A 12912-nucleotide genomic window follows, 5' to 3' on the forward strand; every position below is an offset into this window, starting at 1 on the left:
GGGGCCCCTTCCCGTCCCTCTGCTGTGTGCAGCTTCTGAGCATAGGCACCTCTCATTTTGGCCAGTCTTCACAGGACTTTGTTTGGTGGACTAAGGCTCCACCTGCCATGAGGACAAACTGACTTCACAGCACTTCAGGCAAAGCTCCAAGCCAGGCCTGGGGGACCCACGCCCTCCACGTGTATTTCATCATGGCCTGCAGAGAGGACGTTCTCATACTGCTCTCGGGCCATGCCCAACCTCACCCAAGGACTAGTAACAAAACAGGACTGCGGCCTGTCCAGTGGGCTGGAGCTGCAAGGCAGAGAGTATGGAGACAGGTCCCTACAAGGCTGCCAAGTCCCCCACAGTCTCAAGCCCAACCATTCGCTGCCTGTGCAGAGGAGCCCCTGGGACTCAAAGAGCACAGCACGGCCCATGAAGGAGCACAAGTGGACACCTTCCCAGACTTCAGAAGGAAGGCAACAGGACCGCAGATCCTAAGTGGCCTCACCCATGACACGATACAACTCACAAGGAGGACAGAGGGCCAAAGAAAAACCATGGAGAGTGAGCATCTCCATTTTTTGTAGAGACGGTGAACTTGTTCTCACTCAGGCTAGTCTTGAACTCCTGAGCTCAAGTGATCCTCTTGCCTCAGCGTCCCAGAGCATTTGGATTGTAGCTTTGAGGTTGTGATATAACTTTGTGTTGCTACAGACTCAAAAGAGAGCCATCCAGCCCACCAAAAGGTGGCAGCTCTGTCCTGGAACCCCCAATACCCTCTGGGAGAGGAATAAATAAAGGCCGAGGAACAGGAAAGCCCAGACGTGCCCCGAATCAAGGTCTGGCAATGTGGCCAGACCCAAGGATGCATGTGAGACTCTGGGCAAGGGAGGCTGGGCTACAGCCTAGAGGACCCTGCAAACGAGTAAAGGGACCTGAGCTTTATTCTAGACAAAGGGGTCATAAGATGACTGGGCAGGATGCCACCACCGCAGGCGAGAGGAGGAAGGACTGGGGTGGGGGCCCAGATAGAACATGTCCAAGGTTCAGACTGATGATCAGGTTTCAGCCCTGACCACACCACTGGATGGCTGCACAGCAGGGGGTCCAGGTCACACACTGCGAGGTTCAGGCACTGTGAAAACAGGCAGAGCAGCATCAGTACAGATATGAGAAAGGGTAGCGCCAGTGGAGGCCAGGCGAGTGAAGAGTCACCAGAGGCAGGTGACAGGGTATCTTGGCCATGGGAGGAATGACACACCATGAGCTCAAAGCCTCCTTCCCAGGGGGTCAGGGTGAGGTCCGGTGGGCAGCAGAGGAAGAGGTAGGGCCCCAGAGGCCCAGATGACCCCAGGGACCAACGGGCTCCAATCCACAAAAGCTGCTGGGGACAGAGCTTCCAGGTATATCCATCCTTGGTGCTTCACCAGTCATTCCACACAAGCCTCCAGACCACATTTGTGCTTGGGACTTAACAGATGACACTGGACAACTAAGGCCCCTCAGCCTTAGGGAAATTCTTTCAGCTCCAGCATTAGGTGTGAGGGTTTGACTTTCCCAAAAAGACAGCAGTCACCATCTGAAAGAGCAAGAACCACGTTCCAGGCCCCCTGGGGAAGGACGACCTCAGTCAGCCTGGCCCCTGAGCCCCAGCACCCTCAGGCTGAGTCCACAGGAAGCACAATTTCCAAGAGTTAAAACACAAACACGGGGTCTCTGTACAAAGAGGAGGAACTGGGGAAGAGCTGCACTCCCTGATGGGGCTTTCATCGCCCCATCAGAAGTGCCCCTGCTCAGGAAGCCCCACCATGTGGGGACTAGCAGAGGGCTGCTGCCTGCTCTCAGTCTGCCGGGAATCCCAGCAGGGGAGCCAGATGGCACACTGCAGCATGTGTGCACACCTGTGTACGTACGTGCAGGTGCGGAGGGGACGCCTGTGTATGTGCGGAGGGGACGCCTGTGTACGTACATGCATGTGTGGAGGGGGACAGGAGCACTTGCCAGTTCTGCCCTTCGGAACTCAAGTGGGAGCTGCAGACCGGGGAACGAAGGGGACTGCTAACAAATGGCCTGGATGAGGTCACTCATAGAAGCAGCTGCTGAGCCACAAGGCCCAGGATGGCCACAACAGGGCCTAGCAAGTGATCAGAATATGTCCGTGCCCCCAGGCTAGGAGGAGGCCACCTCCAGCCTCAGTCTCACCTTCAGGACCACAGGGTCAGCCTCCACCACAGTGCCTAGGAGAGCTTCCCGACTCACCAGGAGAACCTCCTGTCAGGTGCAATGGGACACTTGTCACACCTGGAGACATGACACGCACAGCCTCTGTGAATGGAAAGAGCTGCTGCCTCTCGGCTCCAGAGCACCCGCCTGTCCTGGGCCTGTGCCCTGAATTACGAGGGCATTATACTTAATCCCCAAAACAACTCAACCAGGGCAGCGATACTGGCGAGATGTGCAATGGTGGGGAAATTGTCAGGGGAGCGGCTCGAGTGCGGCCCATCAGGAGGCAAACTGAGGCGGAGCTCCTCTTCACTCTGCTTTTCCAACTCAGAAGCACGTCCCGCGGAGTCCTGAGTGCTCCATCTTTGGGGCGACAGTTCAGTTGGTACAGAAGCAGCTACCAGCTGCAATCTATGACCCCGGCCACCGAGCTACTCACTGGGGTTCCAGCTTCCTCCATCTTCAGAGGGCAGTAAGGGTATCCAAGCTGCAGGCATGAGGGAGGACCAACAGATCCATGACACCAGCACATAGAGACAGCAGCGCGGGTCCTCCCCAAGCTGCAGGCAGGTAACGTGCTTACCACCACCTGCTCTGTGTTCTGCCTGACCCTGAAAACAATGGCTCCCCTCCAGCCCCTGCTGCCATACCCAGCAGCCTCCTGACCACGGGCTCAGCGCACACTGTCCCCCAGACTCCCTGCTCATGCAGATCAGAAGCAGGGGAGGAAACAGGGCAAACCAGATTTCTATAACTAGACTTGCAACACAGAAACACATCGTTCCAGCACACAAGGAAGCACTACAGACAGCAAAGTCCTAGCATGAAATGTCCAGGAGTCTACTTCCAGGGTCATCCTGGCCTTGGTACAAATCACACTGCAGTCAATGCCAAGGTGCAACCCAAACACTTGAGTGGCACAGGCACCATTGGCCAGGGCCACTGTGCTGGGTGGGGACATTAGCCCTTCAGATGCCTGACGTGACAGCAGCACCTGGGAGCAGATGGAGCTCTGTGTGGAGCTTAACAGTGTGCTTCTGAGCTTCCCAGAACCAACCTCTATAAGGAGAAAGCCAAGAACTTGCTATCCAACGGGACTAGTCCTCGAAGAGGCATATATCTCCCTCAACTCCAGCAGGTGCAAAGATGTCCTGAGCCAGCACAGGGGCCACAAAGTCCCGCTGTTGTGCCAAAGGCCCAGTTACCAGCATCCCCTTGCAGAGGACACACTCTTCCCATTCCTACTAGCAAAGAGAGGGGTGAGCAGGACGGGGTGGGGGAGAATAAGGCCAAACCTTAGTTGAGAGAGATGCTCAGTTCACCCACACCTCCTTCCTCCCCTCCTGCAGAGGACACTCAAGTCACTGAGGCAAGGAGGTTCTGATGTTGAGGCTGGGGTTTGGGCCCAGGTCTTACTCTAAACCCATGATCCGTCCCCAATCCCAGAGTCAAAGAATACAGAACAGAGCCACATCCACACACTACAAACTAGTACCAGAAGAACTCAGCACACCCACAAATCAGACCCTTCGCCCCACACCCACAAGGCCACGGAGGAGCCTGCAGGAGGAAAAGCCCCCAGACATGAGAAGGGCCATGCCGCAGCCTCTGCTCCCTCCACACATCCACTCAGCTGAAGGATTCTGAAACTTCGGCAAGCTGCTCCCCATCTTGTCAGGAAGACACTCTTCAGGGAAGGACTCAGGAAATATCGTGTGTCACTTTGTTAACTTCAAATACCTAAAGGTCAACTTTCTCATCAGCTTCAGGAGGTGGGCTGATGCTCCTCTGCCAGGGCTCTTTCTGCCAGGACTGTGGCCACTCTGGGTGAGCAGAGGAGGAACCAGCCAGGCCACTACCAAGGAGCAACGGAGGGCCCTTCTGGGGAGAGGTACTGTGGGAGGTGGGGGGGGGGGGGTCCTGCAGGGGACAGGTGCTGTGGGGAGGGGTCCTGCAGGAGAGGGCTGTGGCCAGTGCGCCCAGTACCATGCCAGGTGCTGCTAGAAAAGACACTTGCAAGGAGACACAGTAAGGCCTGAGTGCCCCAGGGACATTTCCTTTGAAATGTCCCTCTAACCTGGAGAGCGGATGGACAGAATTAGGACACAGAACCCTTGTACTGGTAAACAAGTGGATTCCAAAGAATGGGGACTGTGACCACCTATTACAATCTTTTCAGTGCAAATCATATATAAATTTTATAGCAGAGAAGGGTTTTAATCCACGGATGCACTTCCCAGCCGTTTTCTTTATGGTTTCTTTTACAGGTCTAAAGGTCCAAAGAGGCAGAACCACCCCTGCCTGGGAGCAGGGTTACACTAGCAACACACACTGGCAACATTTGCTGACTTGGGTGCACAGGCCCTAGGGATGACTCCACCGCCTGAGCTAGAGTTGGGGTCAGACTTACTTGAATGTTTTAACCCCTTAGCCCTTAAGTGGCTCAAACTTGAGTCCCAGGGTGGGCACACCTTCGACAGTCAACGTGAAGATTCCCAAGCCTCAGGCACCCCTGGCCATGCTCTGGTGACCTGCAGGCCCATCTTTCTACGGCACTACCCAGACAACATGATGGCAGTCAGCGGAAGCCCTGTGATGCATGCCAGGCTCAGCCCAGCGCCGGACACCAAGCAGGGGCCAGCTCAGGTCCCTTCCGGGATGTGTTCTATGCAAGCTCCCAGTAACCACAGTTCTGAACTGCTCCTCCCTCCCTCTCACCAGCAAAGGCTGAAGGGAGGGAGAAAAGAAACAGCCGTCTCCCTCAGGATGCACTGGGGGCTGAGACCCTCTCGAGAAGTGAGCCTCTTCGTGGCTCTGGTTTCCTGAGCATGCAGGGCCCTCTGTAGCAGTGCCTCAATCCAAACACACACCAGAGGAGGGCCTGCCACACCACGCCACGCCACGCCACGCCACATCACAGGGGCCAGCGGGACCTCCCTGGGACATGCCAGAATGGGCTACCTCCACCAAGGCAGACCAAGAGAGATCAGCCGTGTCACCCAGCAGGAGCAAGGCACCAACATGCCAAACACAAAGAACAGGAAGAGATTCAAAGCCTCGTTAAATCCAAGAAGACTGCACAGTCCAGCCCACCCTGCTCACACACTCAGAGCTGAGCCACCATCTAGCTACAGTGGCCTTTCTACCCTCCTGATGCCCCACAACTCTAGCTCTGGCTAAAAAGAACACACCCCTCCCCAGCCCCCACAGCCCTCCCCCCCATGTAGGCCTGGCACCTGCCCCACTAGCACTCGTGACTCCCACAGCCCTGTCTCTCTGGACGGCAGCCTGTGTGCCCCTGTGTGTGCAGTGCCCTCCTCAACCTCTGTCTCCACGGACACCTAAGCCTCTTGCAGGTGGAGGCCAGGTCTTCCTGAGTGGGCCTGGAGCTGGGGGGCCTGTCACTGTGTCTGGCACAAAGAAGGTGTTCCACTGAGTTCCACCTCTTGGAAGCTTAGGTCGGGGCCTGGGTGCAGAGTTAGTATTTGCAGAATGAACACAGTTCTCAAGGATCCTTACCTCACCATCGAAGAGAAGTCAGAGGGAGGAACTACAAAACGCGCTTCCTCAGTTGTTTAAAAAAAAAAAAACCACTCCAGCAAATAGCAACACAAAAGCCATCTGACAGCCGTTCCCAGGGGAAAGTGTGATTCCACCACCGCTGGAACAACACTCCCACTTGGAATGCTGGTTCAGGCTTTTGGGTCATTAAGAACTGATTATTGTTTCAAGCTTAAACATCAATCCAACAAAAAGCACTTGACTCACACAAACAGGCACTTCATCAACAGCAGCAAACTAACAAAGCCGGACAGCCACTCTCTTACACAGGCAGACTCAAAAACATTCATGTACACAACAATACTAAGATATCATATTAAAATTACGATATCAAATAAGAAATGACCAAATAATGTCATTAACTCCAATTTAAAACAAATGGGGGGGGGGAGGGATTCCTTATACAAAAAGCAGTGGCCAGCGGCCTTGCACACTAGCCCTACCACTAGGGCCTCATTTGCCTCTTAAGAGCCATGTGTAAGTAAGGCCTCCTTCTCACTCCTTGCTTCATCATAGAATCCACTTTACTCCCATTTATGGCCTCTAGTTAAAAGCATGTAATCTCCAAATCAGAACCAGGAAGTACCCAGATCGGGGAATGGGGTACGGTTAGGAGACAGCAAAGGCAGAAACCCCACAGAGGTGCCAGAGGCCAAGGTGGGTCCTTCGGGATCTCTCCCACCCAGGGTCACGCCACCCAGGGTCTACACCATGCCCTGTGCTTGGATACTTCCCACAGAGGTGCCCCAAGGCCAAGGAGGGTCCTTTGGGATCTCTCCCGCCCAGGGTCACACCACCCAGGGTCTACACCATGCCGTGTGCTCAGCTACTCACTCATGCTTTCATGGAGCATCTACACTGCCAAGCTCTGGGTACAAAGCAGGCTCAAGGTTCTCAGGGCTCCCTGACGCCACAAAGCCCCCAGCTAGTGAAAGCGATGACACTGAACAACTAATGTCACAATAAGCCAATGAAATTGCACAATTGGATCCCATTAGAAAGGCACGAAAAAGAATGTTAGGCTAAGTTTAACAGGGACCAAAGAATAAGAGTACAAATTGAGGGGCTGGGGAGAAGGGAGGTAAAGAGAAGTAGTTCCCAAAAAAGGTAACAGTATGTGCAAAGGCCCTGGGGCCAAGGGGGACTGAGAGCTGGGACACACAGGTGGAAATTGAACCCCAGCCAGCAGGGCAAGTGCTATCAGGAGAGGCTGGTAACACAGAGGTCAGGACCAGGAAGCCCTCAGGGTCCTAAGGCCTTAGCGTCTTAAACACAAGGAAAAGTCATGACAGGATCTCCAGCAAGCAAACGGAAGGTACGAATGTGCTTCTAGTTAAGGCCAGGGAGTTCAGGACCCTGCTTGCAGGTGACCTGGACCAGAGCAGATCCAGACCCAGAGGCCCAGTTCCCTGGACAGCTAAGTCAGAGAAAGAGAGAGACCCCTAAATTCTTCTGTTAAGTGTATTTATCCACTTCCCAAAGACTGGAAAGTAATACATGCTGGTGGAGCCCGTAGCTCAGTGGGTAGGGCAATGGCCACATACACCGAGGCTGGCAGGTTCGAACCAGGACCAGGCCAGCTAAAACACAACGACAACTGCAACAAAAAAAACAGCATTGTGGCAGGTGCCTGTAGTCCCAGCTACTTCTTGGGAGGCTGAGGCAAGGGTTTAAGCCCAAGAGTTTGAGCTTGCTGTGAGCTGTGACTCCCTGGTACTCTACCCTGGGTGATAGCTTAAGACTCTGTCTCAAAAAAAAAAAGGTAATACATGCTTTATTGCAAAATACAATACCAACATGTAAAAAAAGACAATAAAGTCCCTTCTGTTCTGTTTCCCCAAAACCCTGAGGACCACCATTATCACTTTAGAGACTTGTCTACTTAAACCAGAAGGAACATGGAGCTGCTCCTGGCCCTGCTTTTTTCTCTCATTCTGAACCCTTCTGCCTATGCGTAGGTGATCCCATGGTACAGAAATACCTGTGAGTATTTAGCAAGCATCGCTTGTACCAATAATGTAGCCATAATGCCCTGTACATATCTGGATATCCAGGCATTTACCTTAGTCTTTCCTTAGAAAAATCTCAAAATGTAGAGTTGCTGATACAAGGGGAACAACTATTTAAGATTTTGACACAAAACAAGATTTTAACATAAAACTTTTCTAGAGATCAATTCAGTGCTTAAATTCTTACATGTTTATATAATACCATATGTTGGTTTCTTCACAGAGCAAATAATAAATAACAGCCAACACTTACATATAGTGTTTGCTATGTGCCAAGCCCTATTCTAAGCAATTTCCATATATTTAAACTTTGCAAAAATTCTACAAGAATTAGCAGCAGCAGCAATGGTTGTTATCAAACTTACTGAATATTGTGGACACAAATGGCATCTTCCTTGAGCTGAATCTATTAGTAAAGCTGAGTCTTTCATTATTAGCTATGGTCATTTGCATATTTATGTGCTTTGTTCACCTTGCAATCAAAGGATGCTCATCCTTTTCTTATTGATTTGTAAAAGCTCTTTACATATTGACTATTAAGTTTACAAATGCACAATATGTTGTTTAATTTTTCTCTCATTGTCTCTTAACCTTGCTTATAGAGTCTTTTTTGCCAAGGAGTTGTTTTTTTTTTTTTTTTTTTAAATTCTCATACTGCTAAATCTGTCAATATTTTCTCTTAAGGTTTCTGACTTGGTGCTATAATAAGAAAAGATTAACTCAGCAGTTTTGCAACATTTTTGGTACTCAAATGCTTTCCTCTAATAAAATCTTCTAAGGTAATACACAGGCTAAACAAGGAAGGCCAAGCTGCCCTTCGTGAAATGGACTTAGAGCACCAGCACCACCTCCACTTGCCCCTAGCAGCCTGGGTTTCTCACAAGAGCCAAGCACAGGATGGGATGTAGCAGCCGCCAGCCAAAAGGACTTTTAAGATGTCTTCTAGTTCTACAATGCCACATACTTAACATAAGACACCCAAAATTACTTCCCAGATCCCCACAAAGTGTTGACTACAGTAGCTGCAGCGATAGTTAACACAGCACTGGGAAGTCTAACAGCACTGAGTCCAGAATGTATTCCCACCCGCCATTTTTTCAAAGAGGCTGCGCTCTCCCAAGCACTTCCACATAACGACCTTTAACTTCAACATCATCCCTTATGCAGAGACACAGGCAGAGACAGAGGGACGGCGCTGGGACTGACACAGGGGCAGCCGACACCCCATTCACATTTTTGTCTCAGTTTCCTCCTCCCCAAGCAGCTCCTACCTCAGAGGGCTCTGGGGAGACAGAGATGGTGGGCGCATGACAGAGCAGGTGCCCATCAACCCTTAGCTACTAGCTCATATCACTACTACTGGTGGTAGAATCTCCTTGTTCCAGGGAAGACATTGATTTCCCCAGTTATATGGAGGGTCACAGTGGACATGATCTGCGTGGGACCCTGGACCATCCTTCCAGGAAGTAAGCAAGAAGTATGCCAGGGAAGCAGCAGTAAGGCCAAGGGTGGCTATGGAGGACATTGCCCACGTTCCACCCTCAAACAGGACCCACCCTTCCCATTCACAGCCCAGGAAAAGAAAACTGACCCTACAAAGAGAATTCAACTGACACTTGTTCTCAAAATGAGCTAAGGGTCTGCTCAAATGCAGCATCACTTCTGACACAGTGCCCCTCATCTGACTTGAACCAGAGTGCTGTACCTTCTTCTAATGTCAAGGCCAAAACCCAGAGCCTGCTGCATATCACAGTGTCTGCTGACAAGCCAAGATCAAAACAAACACCTGTACAAAATCCATCCTTTCTGAGCCCCCATCCCAGTATAGACCGGGGACTGCAGCCAGTGGGGAGGGGACACAGTCCTTGCTTCACAACCCAAAGCCTACAAGTGCCTCTAGCGTCTCCCAGTCCCTATCATCAATTCTGATCAGCGGACCAAAGCCCAGACACAGCCTGTGCCCTGCAGCCACCATCAGCAGCAGTTTCTTCTCGTTCTCTGCATCTCCCTTACTCCCCACCATCAGGTACTAATATATTACTCATGGCAGCTTCGGAGCTGTGAAAGCCCATCCGTTTTCAATAGAAGGCAGCATGGACGAATTCTACTGGAGTGATGAAATGTTTCTTCTGCTCTGGCAATTAAGACAGCACAAAGTCGCCTTTTCTTTGGTGCCACCCCCAACATCAAAGGATCGGAATTCAAAGCCATTCATGCTGCATTGAAACCTCACAATGAAGCTGGAAAATGGAAGTCGATTACTGGGCATAAATATGCAGTAGTTAAAAGGAAAGAGTTATAACAAAATTAAACTGCAGCAACCCCACAATGTGTGGAAACTTCCAGCACCAGAATCCTCCTGGTAAACATCACCAGCCATCCATCTAAAACAGGTTTCTGGCCTGGAAAGTCCAGACTGGCTGCTGGAGCTGCACATGGCCAGCAAGCCAGGTTGTTCTGTCCATCTTGCTACAGAAACAGCCCCCAAGGCCTCTGAGAACCCAGCATTCGGGGAATTTTATTTTGCATGGCTGTGAAGCTGCTGACCACCACACAGTGCTGCTTAGGCCACATCTGTCCTTGGTCTCTAGGCCTCCCCGGCCTATGTGCAGTCCAGTCATCTTCAGTAGCCCCAACCCCCAGCTCAGGGCCCCCCCAGGGGCATTCATGACGCCACCTCCCCTTGCAGAAGAACTAACCCTAAAGAGGGCAGTGTTACATCTGCCTGCCAGGAAAGCCTGCTTCTTTTCTAATTGATTACTGCTCTCTTTAGGAAGGTATTTGATCTTTAAAATAAAAGCCCAGAACACAGAAAGCTATAGAAGTCTTACAATGTGTTGGGGGTGTGTGTTTTTAAGGCATGAAAATACCTCCCTCCCACACAAATGTGAGTTCTTCTGGGGAAAGATGCCACAGATCCCTGACAGGAGAGTATCTGGGAATGCTCCATCAGTCTTTAAAATAGATAATTAAACACAGATTTTAGAATTCTCAGGAGCTACCTGAAAAAAAAATTAAATCTCACATATTTTCGATATCCCAAACTCCATCCTGATGAAACTTCTAACTGGGTGGCATTTGCATTTCCAATTATAATAGAGTAATTGTGTTGCCATGGTTACTGCAAAATTCTGCAATAACTTTTGTTGCTTTGTAACTGCTGTAGTGTATATTTGTGTACAAGCAGCTGAGTTTTCCTAATTCAATCTCCCTCCCTCTCCTCCACCACCACCACCTTTCCTAGCTGGATTCTGAAACCACCACTCCAGCTTTCCCTGGACAGTCCCTAAAATAATGGACGGAATCATCAGAAGCAATTAAAACTACAGGCAACCACGATCATATCACATTACAAAAGAAAAAGTGAAACCAGGTCAAGGTGCAAAGCCGCCAGCATCCCCCGGCTCACCAGGCTGGCGGTGGGCCAGCGCTGTTTACAGTTTGCTAGCAGGTCTTCAATGCTTAGGTGGTTTGTGGGAATAAACAGAAAAGCCTGAGTGGAGAAAAGCCGGAGGCAAAGTGACTACACAGGCCCTTTCCTCCCTCACGGAGAGCAGGCAGAGCTGCTCTCAGCAAGCAATTAGGTAGGTCTCTACAGTAATGCAATTAGGATTTACTTAAGAAAGTCATTAGTTTTAAAATAACTTAAGTTTAATTTCTGCAACGCTTTATTTGAAAATTGTGTCACAGCAGGTCAATTTACAACATGCAATAAAGAAAACACTCATATCAGCTGCCGCGAGTTATTACAAATTTTTGATGTGCATTAAATGAGTACATGGGGTTCCACCCCCGGCCTTTCCAACTGGTACGCACGGTCTCAGTCTCCTGCTATAACAGTGTCAAATAATTCAAGGCTCAATGTAAATACGAGATAATTTGCTTATAATTTCGTGGCGCGTTCTCGCCACGCCGGGGAACGCGGCCCTCAGCAGCGGGCAGGAGCCAGCCCACCTCGGCAGCGCTCGCCCCGCGGGCGGCCCCGGCCTCCGGGCCGACTGGACTCACCCCGCACCGACGCCGCGGGCCGGCAGGGACGTTTTTCTGCAAACTCACACCCCTGGACAAAGTTACATAAACGGCTCCGTCCGGGCTCTGCGCGCCCCCCGCCTCCGCCCCGCACTCCCAGTGGCAGTAGCCCACCTGCTCGGGCTGTACGCCCAGCCCACCCCACACCCCGCCCCGCAGGCGAGGCCGGCCCCGGCGCGCGGAAAGGTCCAGAAGGCGCGGGGCCGGCCCCGGGACCAACGGTCCGCACCGCGCGCGGCCCGCGCCGCCCCCGCCTCCCGCGGCCGCGCGGCGTCCACCTGCTGGGCCCGGGGCCTGCGGGAGACGCGAGGCGTGAGGCCGGCCGGGCGGCTGCGGACAATAGCCCGCGGGCCGGGCCGGGCCGGTGCTGCGCTTACCGCGGCGGGCGGCGGCGTCGGCCGCGCTCTAGCCCTGCTCCGGCGCTCCGCGCCGCATCTCTTCAGCCTGCGCCGCCACCCGCCGGCGCTCGCGCTTGGACTCGGCTCAGGCTCGGGCGGCGACGGCGGGACGCGGCCGCGGCCCGGGGCCCAGGCCGGCAGGCTGCGCGGCGGCGGCGCAGGCGAGTGCGCGGGCTCGGGCTCGGGCTCGGGCTCGGGCGGCGGCGGGGACGGTGCTCCGCGGCGGCGGCCCCACAACCTCCCCTCCTCATTCACAAAAAATTGACCCACGTTGAACCATGATGCTTCTCCCCCCCACCCCCAGCGCCGAGCCGGGCGGCGATAGGCCGCTCCCGACGCTCGTCAGCCGATCGGGCTCCGCCCTCCTTTCCGCAGCCTGCCAACCATTGGCCTCGACAACCTTGCGTCACCACCCCTCACGAGCCCCGCCCTCCCGCCCGGTTTCTAGCGAAGAGCTCGTCAATTACGGTTCAGCCCCGCCTCCCGCCCGCCCTCCCTTGGCGCCCAGACGTCTTTCCATTGGTCCGCTGGAGCCTGCGTACTGTCCTGTCTGTGCCCACCCTTAGCCCAGCGGCGGCCTACCGCCGGGCCAGATGCCCTGTGAGAGGCAGAGACGCTCCACATCCTCCCGCCTTCCCGCACAAGTCCTGTACCCTATTGGCTGTCACAACTGCCTATTCCTGGGGGCGGGACATACCAAAGGACGC

The 12912-nt window shown here is 52.9% G+C and overlaps 1 protein-coding gene across 3 annotated transcripts in view; it reads right to left on the bottom strand.

Moving 5' to 3' along the window:
- The window catches only part of HDAC4 (histone deacetylase 4), a 319199-nt gene extending 306719 nt beyond the window's left edge, over window positions 1-12480 (bottom strand). For all 3 annotated transcript variants that reach the window (XM_053597110.1, XM_053597111.1, XM_053597109.1), the window contains exon 1: window positions 12185-12480. The gene's annotated coding sequence lies outside the window, so the exon portion shown is untranslated. The remainder of the gene's footprint in view (window positions 1-12184) is intronic.
- Between the last annotated feature and the right edge of the window lie 432 nt (window positions 12481-12912).

Source organism: Nycticebus coucang, chromosome 7 (genome assembly GCF_027406575.1).
Source record: "Nycticebus coucang isolate mNycCou1 chromosome 7, mNycCou1.pri, whole genome shotgun sequence".
In the NCBI taxonomy this organism is placed as follows: Eukaryota; Metazoa; Chordata; class Mammalia; order Primates; family Lorisidae; genus Nycticebus; species Nycticebus coucang.